Source organism: Coturnix japonica, chromosome 20 (assembly GCF_054131305.1).
Source record: "Coturnix japonica strain WE chromosome 20, WE-NBRP24, whole genome shotgun sequence".
Lineage (NCBI taxonomy): Eukaryota > Metazoa > Chordata > Aves > Galliformes > Phasianidae > Coturnix > Coturnix japonica.
In genome coordinates, this window is record NC_140682.1 from 11,807,265 (window position 1) to 11,820,331 (window position 13,067).

At 45.1% G+C, this 13,067-nt stretch overlaps 2 long non-coding RNA genes across 2 annotated transcripts in view; one reads left to right on the plus strand and one right to left on the minus strand.

The window, feature by feature from the left end:
- The window catches only part of LOC146757656 (uncharacterized), a 594,671-nt gene that overhangs the window by 536,757 nt on the left and 44,847 nt on the right, over positions 1 to 13,067 (plus strand). The window lies entirely within an intron of this gene.
- Positions 1,083 to 8,087, minus strand: LOC146757667 (uncharacterized). Its single transcript, XR_014936053.1, has 2 exons — positions 7,460 to 8,087; positions 1,083 to 4,049 (listed from the first exon to the last, which is right to left on the minus strand). It is a non-coding gene; the product is annotated as an uncharacterized LOC146757667 (long non-coding RNA).

Consider the following 13,067-nt stretch of genomic DNA (forward strand, 5'->3'; position numbering starts at 1 on the left):
GATCCTGAGGATAAACTGTACTGGTTGCTGTCTCTGTCTTTGTGACTGTTAAATTTCACACTTGTGAAAGTGCTATCTAAGAAGCTGTTACGGTACAAGGGGTGTCTAAGAAATATCTAGAAGACCCCCTGGGCTGTGTTTTGGCTCACTGAAGAGTCTTTGCTGGCGAGCCAGGGGGAATACGGAGTAAGAAACCAGGATCATAAATGAAGTTCTGGGACCAGTTTTTATAATTAAGTATCCTAATTGTGAGACCAAGTGCTGGGTGTTAGTGGGAAGTGAAGAAAGGTATTGCTTGATTATTGATGGTACAATGGAAGTGTAATGGAGGTACCAAAAGTGAATAGTGGAATTGTGGAGGAAAAAACACACACACACACACACACACACACACACACACACACAAAAAAAAAAAAAAAAAAAAAAAAAAAAGGCAAAAGGGGTAAGGAAAAGCGGTGAGTCAGAAATATAATATCTTTCTAAGTCTGTGATCTGCTCTAGCCAAAGTAGAGAGAACACATCCTCTGCACTGTGCCCCCCGCCCCTCCCCCCAAACCTCAGAATCAGCACTCTCTAAGAGGGGGAGAGAGTAAGAGAGAGAGAGCGAGCTGTGGGCCAGAGACTCTTATAGAAAACAAAGTGTTACCTGCGAAGGAGAAAAGACAGGGACATTGGAAGCGAGAATAGTCTTTCCTCCTCGGTTACCTGAAAGAAAGAGAGAAGACAAATTCTGGTCCTGAAAGAATTAGAAGGGTTATAAAGGAGTGTGAAAAAGAGGGTAAGAATCCACTGAAGGCTGCACACGTTCAGCTCAACATAGCAACCTATGTTTGCTGACCAATAGCAATTAGCACATTAGTTTAAGAACCAATTTATTAGTTTAGCAAAAGGAATCCACAAGCTACAGTTGTAAAACTGTCCATTTCAGCTTTACTGGGTGAAGAGTCTTGTTTTTCCTCAATAATTTTACACTTGGTGATTTTGCCTCACAATAAGGACTGCATTCGCAACAGAATTCTTGTGTCTTTTGCCTCAAAACGGGACACGGGTGTCATCAATTTACAAGCAATGAGCCGATAATGTTCCAATTAGAAACTTTTATTAATTGTAGCGGGTAAAACAAAAAGGCAATTCAGCGCTGGGCGACAGGGGAATCCTCGTTCCTCCAACTGCCGCGCCTTCCCGCCCCTTGCAACTTCTTTTGTAAGGTCCATCCCGAGTGTATTGTCCTTTAATTGGTCGGTCGTGATCGTTCCACTTGGTGTGTCGTTCCTTGGTTGGTCCTTCCGTGAAACTTTGTATCCATCGGGGCGCGCTTTGCCTGTAACTATGCAGAGTACACAATCTACCCATAAAATTAGAGTGTTCTGCAACCCTTGTGGCCTCCATATTCCACCATCACATCCCGGTCCTAATGAACAAGCACTCCACCACAATGCTACCACATCCCGGTCTTAATGAGCAAACATTTTATCACAGTCCCCCCTTTTCTTTTATTGTACTATTTTGTTTTGCTCATTAAACCGTTTTAGTTCTTGTCGACTCCATTCTAGAGCATCCTCTTCTCGTTCCCCATCAAGGGGTTCATATCTTTCTCTAATTACCATTAGGTGGGCTGCCTCTAGCCTGTTCTTAACGATAACGATTAGTCTATTTAAAATACAGGGTCCAAAGGTCAAACCTAATATTATCATAATAACTGGTCCCATTATTGTGGATAATAATGTAGTGAACCAGGAGGAACCATTAAACCAACTCTCATACCAACTTCTTTGAGACTCCTGGGCTCTTTTTCTTTGTTCTAACTGTTTTCTTAGTTCAGCCATTGTATCTATTGCTACCCCCGTTTGATCAACGTAGGTGCAACATTGTTCTTTAAGAGCCACACATAGTCCCCCTTGCTGCAATAGGAGAAGATCCAACCCCCTTCGATTTTGTAACACTACTTCTGATAAAGACCGTACCGATTTTGTAAGCGCATTGATGGCTTCATCTATTTTCTGTAGATCTTCATCCACAGATTGTCTAAGGGTTTTCAGTCCCTGTGGCTGGTTTATTAAAGATGCTACTCCAGTCCCCAGCCCGGCCCCTCCTATAGTTAATAGCATTGCAACGGTTAGGGCTGTGAATGGCTCCCTTTTAATCAGGTGATGTTCAGAGGTTTCTTGTTGACTGATCACATAATCTTTAGGGTGATATATGATTCGTGGAACTATAATTACTTGTACACAGTAATTGGTGGTTTGATTAAATATCTTAGTCGATAAGCATGTAGTGACCCCTAATTTGGCACATATCCATTTAGCATTGTCTGCGGGTAGGAGCCAGTCTGAGGGTTTCTCCTGACTTTGTACTTCTATAGTTTTATTACATAGATGTCGTTTTTCTAGAGGTACAGTTCCCACACACACACCATTTCCAGTAACATGTGCTAGAGTTATCCCTGGAACATTAGGCCTTCCCTTTTTCCATAGGCACTCTGCTGGGTTAGTCCCATTTCTTCTCCTAATCTTCGCTACGGACCCTATTGCTTCATAAAAAGGGGGTCTTATATCATAGCATAGCCAACACTCCTTAGTTAATTCTGGGTAGGTGTTGTTTAACACCTTGAAACTAGACTGAATTATTTTCCAAAGGGTGCCATATTCGGTAATATAAGGGCTTGCTTCGGTCGGGCCTACAGTAACAGCTTCTGTCTTATTCTGATTGTTATTTATTACTACGTTAGGTCCTATACCTATTGGGGGGTCTGGCGGAACTCTTTCTTTTTTAATAAGGAAATGGCCCCCTCGGTCTCTTCCAGGCTCCCACATTCGTACCCCCCAAGTCTTTCCTATCCACCACACTGTGTTTTCTGTTTTAAGGATTTTTATCTCTAAATGTTGGCATGTTACTTCACCAGAGTGAGTCCCATGAGTCGGAGGTGTACAACCTGAGGGACCCCAACTAATTGTTATATATTCATCTTGTCCCCCCCCTGGCAGAAATCCCAGTGAAACCGTTTCACAACCCCAGTATGCACAATAATATTCCCCTGGGTAATTACAATAACTTTTCCCTGGATTTGATGCTGGGCAAGCATAGATTGCCTTGCGATTCAGGCATGGTTGTGTTGGTACTAAGTCACATACTTGACTTTTAAGGATGGGAGCGCCTGGGGTCACGTCTGTGCTTATCACCTTCTGATCTTCCCCTCTGATTAGGGACCACTTAAATGGCTCATGTGTCTGTACCTCTGTACCCCAACCCTCATTAATGAGACTTAATATTATTATCAATTGAGCTAGTTTTAGATAGGCAGTTTTCCCACTGCAGTAGTGAGTCTTTAATTGCTCGGGGGAGTTATTTCCAGTCTTGGGGTATCTTCTGGATCCTAAATCTTTGGATTCATTCATAATGGAGCAGACTCCTCCACATGTTTTATCTCCTCTGCCTCGCCCATCGACTCGGTTGCCTCGAGCCATGGGGTGTATAATCTTCTCGGCAGCAAGAGTATTCTTCAGGAGGGGCTGGTTTTGCTTCCCTTTCAAGTGGGTCTTTGGGGTACTGCACCCTATTCTTTTTCCCACTGGTTATACACTTAAGTGATGCTGGTAAGGATCCAAATTCACCCCCAGGTTTACCCCCTTCTATTAAAATTTCCACGGCCACTCTGAAGGCTAATAACCAATTTGTGTATTCCTGTTTTCGCAGTGGGTCCACTACCTTTCTAAAACATATCCCAACAGTTGCATTCACAATAGTCAAAATATTCCCTTCTACATTAAATTCTATACTGATACGTTTATACAATCATTGTTAATTCATGTTCTCATTTTCCTTGACGGAGGGTTTCGTGACAGTTTTACTTTCAAATCACCCGCTGGACTAGTGACTCTCCATTCGTGATTTTGTACTGGACCCTTAACACGACTAGCATGTGTCCATCCTTTTTCAGCAGTTCTGATGGCAGTATTGGTAGTCAATAATACCAGACAGGGACCTTCTCAGCGAGGCTGCAGTGTGGTTTCTCTCCAGGTCTTTATCAGAACCCAATCTCCAGGCTTTATCTGATGGAGGGTAATGTCAAGAGGGGGTCTTTGAGTCAATTGTCCCTTTTTCCACAATTCCTGTTTATACTTCATTAATTCCGTGATATAAGCTTGAATGTTCTTATCTAACACCCCCGGGTGATCTTTAGGGGTTCCCGCATCATATGGCATATTCCTATGTCAGCCCGGGGCTGGGCCCTAAGGTTTAAGAGGGCAAGGGGAATGCATTTTATCCATGAGAGCTTAGTTTCTAGTGTTAATTTGGCCAATTGCTTTTTTAGTTCCCCATTCATTCTCTCTACTCACCCTGAACTCTGTGGGTGCCAGGGAGTATGTTCTTCCCATTTTATTCCTAAGGCTTCAGCTATATTTCTAGTGATTCTTGATGTAAAGTGTGGTCCTTGATCTGAATCTATTACTTCTGTTACCCCATACCTAGGGATGATTTGTTCGAGTAATATTTTTGTTACTACCTGAGCTGTTGCTTTAGTTGTGGGGAATGCCTCTACATAATGTGTGAGGTGGTCTATTATGACTAATACATATTTATATCTTCCTACTTTAGGAAATTCGGTATAGATAGTGCCCTCTTTTCCCTGTAATCTTTTTAGTGCCTGTAAAACAGCATACAGCTCGCAAGCTTGAGCTGACCAAGTGTTACTCAAGGGTCCTGATTCCAATACCCGGAGGGTCTTTCCATCTACTATTGCATAACCTGATCTTCTCTTTCCCTCCACTACTCTAGAGGATCCATCCACAAATAATTTTTCCCCTTCTCTTAATTCTTCTTCCCTGCCCAATCCTGTGTTAAAACCCCATACGCTGTACCACTGTCTATGTTAACGAATAAATAAAAGGGTCTTTTTAAGTCAGGCAGGCTCAAGACAGGGGCATTGATGAGATCCTCCTTCAGCTTTTGTAGATTCTCTTCATCTTGTCTATCCCACTTTATTAATCCATCGGTACTGAGCTTTTGATATAGGAACTTTACTTTACTGCTATAATTTTCGATCCATTGTCTACAATATCCCACTAATCCCAGCAATTGTCTTATTTGTCTCTTATTGCTTGGCGACGTCAGGGACAATATTCCTTGTATCCTTTCAGGATCTATCTTCTTTTCTCCTTTACTCAGGTAATGCCCTAGATATCTAACCTCCTCTTCCACAAATTGCAATTTCCTTTTTGATACTTTAAGTCCTTTCAGTCCCAAAAAGTTCAGCAATTTAATACTTTCTTTCCAAACCTTTCCCTCATCCTCTCCAGCAATTGATAGATCATCTACATACTGTATTAATTTGGTATCAGGATCTAGCTGATACTCTTGCAGGATCTGTTCTAGGGCTTGCCCAAACAAATTAGGGGATTCTGTGAAGCCTTGGGGGAGTACAGTCCATCTTATATTCTCTCCTCCTCCCTGTTTTCAGGCTTCCTAAATTTTTGCTGTCCTGGAATTCGATTTTGCGTCCATCCCCCCATTTTCCTTTCCAATTCCCTACTTTCTCTGACCGCTGTTACCATCATCCTAACCTGCCTATTATGTCTTTCTTCCTCCCTTCTTACATATACCTTCTGAGCTTCCCTCAAAAGTTCATCAAGCCCCCGATCCTGCCAATTTTCTATCTTTTCTAGTTTCTTGCGGATATCTTCCCAAGCCTTAGCTACGAACTGTGTTTTGAGCAGAGCCTGGCCTATCGGTGTATCGGGATCCAATCCTGAATATAGTTGTAAATTCTTGCGTAACCTTTCTAGCCATTCAGTGGGTGTTTCCTCCTTCTTTTGTCTTTCATTAAAAGCTTTATTTATATTCTGACCTCTTGGGACTGCCTCCCTAATGCCCTGGATAATGATAGTTCGCAGGTCCTGCATGTGAGTCCTATGATGTTGATTTTGATGGTCCCATTGCGGATTCTGTAAGGGCCATTTAATATCCGCAGCAGGCCCGTGGGCATGTTGAGCATCCCAAATGCGCATCCCTGCACGCCTAATCATACCTCTCTCTTCTGCTGTGAACAGTATACTTAGAATAGATTGTAGTTCCTCCCAGGTATAAACATTTGGCCCTAAGAACTGATCTACTCTGTCTGCCACCCCCAGGGGATCTTCTAGTATATTACCCATTTCCTTCTTAAAATCTCTAACATCCCCTGAATTTAAGGGCACTGATATAAACCCCATCTGAGGTTGTGGACCTCCCATGGGCATTTCTCTTAAAGGGTAGAGGTTATTTTGTCGTGCCTTTGCCCGTGTCACAGGCCCTCCCCCTTCTATCTTTTGTACTTCTCCCTCTCTCGAATCCATCTGCCCATGATCCAACTGAGGAGGAGAAGGTAGGGGAATTGCTGGTGGTACAGCATATGGTGGGGGTCCCACTAAGGCCTCCTCTTCCCTTCGAGGTTTACGTTTTTCGACATCTTTTTCTTTTCGTGTCAAATTAAAAATGGGGACTCCTAAACCCTCTGGGCGAGTGACCCATACTGCTGCATAGTCACTTTCTTCTTGATTGAAAGGGGTTTTGGAGTTTACCCAAAAATTTAATTGCTGTTGTACCCAATCTTCATTAGAACCATACTTAGGCCACCATACTGCCGGGCCAATTTGTTGTCCGCTCCAAATTTCTATACAATAATAAATCATCTTTGCTTTATCTTTATTTCTTGTTCCTGGATAGTGCGTCCAGGCAATTAGCATGAACCCTAAAGGTGAGTCCTTAGGAATGGATGGTCGTTTAGAAGGGGTGGGTGGTTTAGTTTTACACTGCCCCATCTCGTTCTTTACTTCTTGCTCTCTTGTTTTATTCAACGTCTGTAGCTCCCCCTAGTGCCCGTAGCTCTAGGGGAACACCTAAATAATAATCATCCCTAGTGCTCGTAGCTCTAGGGGAACACCTGAATAATAATCATCCCTAGTGCTCGTAGCTCTAGGGGAACACCTAAATAATAATCATCCCTAGTGCTCGTAGCTCTAGGGGAACACCTAAATAATAATAATCATCCCTAGTGCTCGTAGCTCTAGGGGAACACCTGAATAATAATCATCCCTAGTGCTCGTAGCTCTAGGGGAACACCTGAATAATAATCATCCCTAGTGCTCGTAGCTCTAGGGGAACACCTGAATAATAATCATCCCTAGTGCTCGTAGCTCTAGGGGAACACCAAAGAATAACCCTCCATAGAGCCCATAGCCCTAGGGGTTGTGGTGGTGAAAGGGTCCCGCTTATACCCTGTACCCACCCTTCGGCGTGCCCTCACTCAGTGTTGCATTCACTCGCTTCCCCCAGGTCGTGGCCCACGCCCTCGCGGGCAATGGGAACCGCACTACTGTGGGGTCCACACTCGCTCGGGTTAGTGCCGGCTGCCGGCCCCCCTTCACAAGCACACAACACTCGCCACACGCCGGATTCCCAACCCAGACCGGACTATACTCACCTGTCCTGCGTCTTCGTCCGGACTTTCGTGCACGAAATTTAAAGGGTTAACCGGTTTTTCCTTGCCTTTGTGTTTTAAATTTCGGATCGTCGGCAGGAGTAGGGCGGGAGGATAGGAGCCGAGGCCGCCTATTTAGGCGGGGCGCCCCCTCAGGCTCGTACCCACGCCAGTATTCCCATCCGAGTCACGGCACCAAATTGTCATCAATTTACAAGCAATGAGCCGATAATGTTCCAATTAGAAACTTTTATTAATTGTAGCGGGTAAAACAAAAAGGCAATTCAGCGCTGGGCGACAGGGGAATCCTCGTTCCTCCAACTGCCGCGCCTTCCCGCCCCTTGCAACTTCTTTTGTAAGGTCCATCCCGAGTGTATTGTCCTTTAATTGGTCGGTCGTGATCGTTCCACTTGGTGTGTCGTTCCTTGGTTGGTCCTTCCGTGAAACTTTGTATCCATCGGGGCGCGCTTTGCCTGTAACTATGCAGAGTACACAATCTACCCATAAAATTAGAGTGTTCTGCAACCCTTGTGGCCTCCATATTCCACCATCACATCCCGGTCCTAATGAACAAGCACTCCACCACAATGCTACCACATCCCGGTCTTAATGAGCAAACATTTTATCACAACGGGCATTTTCCTCACGTTCCACATGCATTGTTTTTAGAAAGTGGCACCCCCTGGCCTAACAAGCAATGGAAATCTTGCAAACCGGGGAAGAGCGGATGGAAGTGAGTCAGAGGTTTCAGTGATGAAGCTGATGGTGAACAAATGGGGAAGAAGTAGGTGGGCGCTCGACCACCCTGGATACCACTGAGCACACCCGGAGCTTTGCCCTCCCCCCTAAGCCCCCCCACACCTCACCAGGAGATCCCCGAGGGCTCTCCGTTCCCCCCCGGCTTCTTTGCCCCCCACCGCCCCCGAGGCCCACTCAGGCTTCAGGCCCTGCGTGTACAGGCCGCGTTGCCATGGCGACAGCGCGCCTTCCCCCCTCTCTGCGCGCACTCGAAACTGCCACCACGGCGACAGCGCATGCGTGACGACGTCGGCATAGCAACAGCGCGTCAGCGCGCCTGCGCCTGTGCTCGTTGCCCGAGCGGCGCCAGCCGTGCCGTCATCACCCCGCGCCCCGAGGAAGAGGCGGCCGTGCCGAAGTCGAGCTGCTCTCCGCACTGCTGCAGCGCCGCCGGGCAACCCCGGGGCTCCGAGCGCCGCCTCCGCTTCTGCAAGTGGCTGTTCTGGGGGAGGCCTGAAGGGGTCCCCTCCGCGGGCGCCGCGAGCCGCCCTGCGTTGGCCCCGCGGGGCCTCTGTGGCACTCAGGGCTTCTGTTGGACGGCGGGATGTTCCCTGTGCCTCCTCCCCTCCCAGGGGTACCTCGTTGCCCCACCCCACGCCCCCATTCTGACCCCTAGGCTCCCCTATCTGTGCCCCCCCCGCCCCCGTCCTCCCGTCCCCGTTTCTGACCCCTACAATACACTGTCGTCCCCCATGAGTCTTTGTTTTGTGACTTACTTAGAGAGAAAGAGGCGTCGTTATTTGAGAGAACGGGCCGTGGTGGAGATGTTACACGACCCCACGTTTATTCCTCAGAATTCTGATCCAAATTCCAGTCCAAACCAAGGCCATGATCCTGAGAGAGTCAGGCGTACACCAAGTATGTGGCATATGTGCACAAGGTCTGCACCAGGTGAGTATGGCGGTACATGAGCAGCAACGTCTGGCAGAGGGCAAAGAAGACCCCTTTGAATGAAATGATTACTAAGCTTCATGACTTTGAGCTACGTTTAACCCCTCTACGTGCTTATGTTTCAGCCCCTGTGAAAGTAACTGAAAGACTGGATAGAGTAGAGAGTAATCAGGAAGGTAGGATGGAGGAACTGTCTGCTGTGCTTCATCGTGATGAGCCCTGTGAACCCGTGGTGAGATGGGACACAGCTGATGAGGATCAGGATGATCAAAACAGCCTGCTGGAGGGGCTGATCAAACTGGTTTCCTCCCAGCCTGCATCATCCAGTGTCTCAGCTGTTAAGACGTCCTCCTGGCTTGCGGAATCAAACTCTATAATCCAGAGATGGGTTATAAAGCAGGTATGTTTATTCCAGCGTTGCGCAGTGCCAGGTGCAAGGGGGATAGCTCCTTCAAACTTGCACACCGACTTGTAAAATCGGGACACAGTTATAGGTACATTTAATACATAGTCAATGATTTCTCGGAATTCTGATACATAGTCAATGATTTCTTAGACTTCTAATACATAGTCAATAGTTCTAGGAATTCTGGTACATATTCAATAGCTCTTTAGCATACAGACCCCCTCTTGTCTTTAGCATGCTGACCCCCTCTTGTTCTTATCAGGGGGAATGCAACTCCTCTTCTGGTCGTCCGTGAGGTCTCACTCCTTATCTGCATCCTCCCTGCTCTCTCAGGCCCCTTGTTTCTTTTACTTGTTACCTTTAAGTTTCTTTTACTTATTTCTATAAACTACCTTTAAGTTTCCTTTACTTGTTTCTATAAACTACCTTTAACTATCCCCCTTTTAGCCCCCCTTTATTCCGAATTCCAGCAGAGCTTCTGTTTCCTGCTTCACTGTTCATTCCCCCCTTTTCTTCAATCTAGCAGGATTTCTCTCCTGCTAGATCATTCCTTTTCCGGTGTGTGGCTAGCTGTTCTGCTATTCCCTTAATTGCACTTTTGTATATTTTATATGTAGTTAATCCAGTCTATGTTCTTGTTGATTGTCATCCACCAAAACAGTGACTCCAATCCTGCAGCAATTTGATTTCTTGCCTTAAATTTATCAGGGACACCTCTAGGTACCCCAACTAAATCTATATACATTTCTTTTCCAAATGCCAGGGTGAATGGTATAACTAATTGAACAAGTGCACAGGTGCCTCCCCAGTTAGATGGTTAAGCTGGACCATAAAAATCTTTCCCCCACAGTACCACCGGAGATTTGCCCTGGAGATTCCCAATCTTGAATAATTTCCTGCTGAATCCTCCATAACATCCAAGACCTCATCACTGCATAAGGAAAAGTTTCCTATAGGCCTGGTAGCCTTCACACCCTGCTGTGAGAGGCAAGCTGTATGGTTACCTACTGCTGTAGAGAGCGCAGGAGGGATCTTGACATCTGTATCAGGCATTGGAGGAAACAAGAGAGAGGTCTGCACTCTCTATTTCCCCAGGCAGTTTTCTCTTGATACAGGGCAATCATGCATCACATTCCCTTGGGGTCCTTGGTCCATCCCAGCAGAATGGGTACCACCTGAGCTATTGGCCGTCCCGATGCACAAGTGTAGCAATTGCTATGGTTGGGACTCTGGACAGTATACTTAGTCCATTCTACCCAGGCATTAACGTCCCCATATCTTGTTTCAGTTTCAAATGTTTGTCTAAGATCTTTTATCTCCTTAATTGTCATAACTGCAGGGTTTTCAGGAAGATTTTCTACCCCTTTTTAAGCTCTTCCCTATCCTGGACATTCTGGGTATTTTCAAGGAGTGTCTCTGTCCAGCCTCAATTGGCAGTTGTCCACCATACATCATTCCATACACCACAAGAGTCCCTTATTCATATCAAAACTATCAGTTGGTCCCTCCCCTGCATTATTGTCAAATTTCACCTTTTCCAGATAATTATCAGGATAGCAAATGGGTACAGCAGTAAAAACTTTTTTGTTACAAGGAAAACTTTTTGTGAGTATTGGTTCTATATAGGTTATAATACTCTCCCACTTACATATACAATTCATTTACCTATTCGAGGAGAAGTGAAAGGTTAGTTAAAATAATAAAAAATATATATGCATATAAAAAAACTTTTCATGATTTCCTTCTAATTCTTATCTTTTAAAGGTTTTTCTATGGCCACAGTTCCCACGCCTCAGGGCTAGTGGATACCTATACCAGTGTGTCATAAGTCCATCCTTTCTCGGCTGTCCTCACAGCTGTTTCAGTTGTTAGGAGTACTTGGAATGGTCCTTCCCAGTCAGGTGGCAGCTTTGTCTCCTTCCCAGTCTGTATCAGGATCCAGTCCCATTCACATGTAGCTGCAAATGCTGCTATGTCAACTCCAAGACCCACAATGGGTTAAATTCCTGTGTGCCACCTTCTTCAAACTAACACCATAGATGAGCTCTCCAGTCAGGCTCTGTCCAATTATGCTTTCCAATTAGGATGCTTACTTCTGTGTTTTTGCACTAATGAGAACACCAACACGTGATGACCTAGAAATCTTTGTAGAGTTGCAGGCCTGAGCTCTTGTTTGGACCACAGGGATGCAGTTTAATGGCTTCCACAATTGCACCGTAGCACAAGGGGGATACAGAGTCTTAGGGATGGATGGGCGAAGAGACAAGGAAGGGCGACTGCCCTCTGTGAGAGTGCACTGAGCTCTGCCTGGGGATGGCAGAGCAGCCAGGTCAGAGCTGATGAAAATGGAAAAGAGAGGAGACCAACAGTGTCTGTTCCAGGCTTCCTGATCAGGGAGAGCAAATGGAAGGTGCCCTCTGCAGACAGATGGGAGCCTGATGTTGTCCGGCCCTTGTCCCCTTTGGGGGCCTTTTTCACTCCAGTATCTGCTGCAGGGACAGCACAGCAGGGCATGTGCCATCCAGGAGATCCCTGGAGAGCACAGATGGCAGCTTCTCGAGCTTCATGGAGGAACCAAAGAGGAGAGGTGCTCTGCTAGATTTCATACCAGCAAGGAAGGTCTGGTGGGGAATGTGAAGGTAAAACGGGCACCAGGCCATGTGCGAGACACAAATGGATCTTTCTTTTTACTTTTTTTCTTTTTTTTTTTTTTTTTCTTCTTTTCCTTTCCTTTTCCCTTTCCCTTCCCCTTTCTCTCTTCCTTTCCATTTCCCTTCCCTTCTTCTTCCCTTCCCTTTTTTTTCCCTTTATGGTTAGGCTGTGGTTGGACTTGATGTTCTTCAAGGTCTTTTCCAAACTGGGTAATTCTATGATTCCCTTTCCTTCCCTTTTTTTTCCTTTCCTTTCCTTTCCTTTCTTTTCATTTTCATTTTCCTTTTCTTTCTTTTTCTATTTCTTTTTCTTCTCCTTTTTCTTTTCCTTTTTCTTACTTTTTTTGTTTCTTTCTTTTCCCTTTTTCTTTTTCTTTTTTTTTCTTCTTTTCCTTTTCCTTTTCCTTTTCCTTTTTCGTTTTCTTTTTTGTTTTCATTCCCTTTTTCTTTCCCTTTTTCTTTCTCTTTCTCTTTCTCTTTTTATTTTTTGAAGCAGGAAGTTTGAAAGATGTTCATTAATGTCGGTAAAAGTGAAAAAAACATTTGAAGACAAAGATAGAAATCAATGAAAATGTGTTAACCATTCCCAATGTGTGAAATACTCACAAGTCCTTTTCAATTTTAAGTTGATACCTCCCAACTATCTGGCTGTTTTCTGACATTCAGGGAGATTACTGGAATTTGCTCCATCTCTCCAGTGTCTGATGGACTCTGTTGTCAAATCCTTCACTGTGATTCTATCTATCCCTTCCTATCTGCGTCTCACTCATTTCTTCTACAAATATTCCCTGTGAAAGACAAACCTCAATAGAAGCAGCTTGGACATGGCAAGCAGTTGATCACTGTGTTTTACTGTTCAACTGTT